Source organism: Gossypium arboreum, chromosome 11 (assembly GCF_025698485.1).
Source record: "Gossypium arboreum isolate Shixiya-1 chromosome 11, ASM2569848v2, whole genome shotgun sequence".
In the NCBI taxonomy this organism is placed as follows: Eukaryota; Viridiplantae; Streptophyta; class Magnoliopsida; order Malvales; family Malvaceae; genus Gossypium; species Gossypium arboreum.
The window spans coordinates 84,363,087-84,363,939 of NC_069080.1; the positions used below are offsets into that span (position 1 = coordinate 84,363,087).

General features: G+C 38.9%; 1 non-coding gene across 1 annotated transcript; it reads left to right on the forward strand.

Moving 5' to 3' along the window:
- The first annotated feature begins 386 nt into the window (after positions 1 to 386).
- LOC128285073 (small nucleolar RNA R71) lies at positions 387 to 493 on the forward strand. The gene has a single exon (XR_008275488.1). It is a non-coding gene; the product is annotated as a small nucleolar RNA R71 (small nucleolar RNA).
- The last annotated feature ends 360 nt before the right edge of the window (positions 494 to 853 follow it).

Consider the following 853-nt stretch of genomic DNA (forward strand, 5'->3'; position numbering starts at 1 on the left):
TATTGCTACCCATATATTGGACTTGTTCCTCCTCGATGCTAGGGTTGAAAGGTTGATATTTTGTGCATGCTCCTCCTCTATTTGAATCGCACCTCATCACTGGATGTACCCGATTAGAACCACACAAACTGTCAATCTTTTTATTTAAAAGTTCTACTTGGTTAGATAGCATAGTAACTGCGCCGAGGTTAAAAACACCGGCTGTTTTTGTCAGCTTTGTTCTCATAACTTGCCACTGATAGTTATTCAGTGACATCTCCTCAATAAATCCGTAAGCTACCTCAGGTGTCTTATTATTGATAGTTCCTCCAGCGGCTGCATCAATCATCTGCCGAGTCGAAGGATTCAGGCCATTATGGAACGTTTGAACCTGTAGCCAAAATGGTAACCTATGGTGAGGGCACCTTCTCAAAAGGTCCTTGTATCTCTCCCATGCATTGTAGAGTGTTTCTAAATCCATCTGCACAAAAGAAGAGATATCATTATGTAATTTGGCTATTTTAGCCGGTGGAAAATATTTTAATAAAACTTTTTCGATCATTTGTTCCCAAGTAGTGATTGACCCTCGTGGTAACGAGTTCAACCATTGTTTAGCCTTATTCCTTAACGAAAAGGGAAACAACCGAAGGCGAATGGCGTCATCAGAAATGCCATTAATTTTAAAGGTATCGCAAAATTCTAGGAAATTTGCCAAGTGAGCGTTGGGATCCTCATCCTGCAAACCATCAAACTGAACAAACTGTTGTATCATTTGAATTGTGTTAGGTTTCAGTTCAAAATTATTTGCAGCAATAACAGGTCTAACTATACTTGACTCAGTTTCTGTTAAATTAGGTTTAGCATAATCATACAT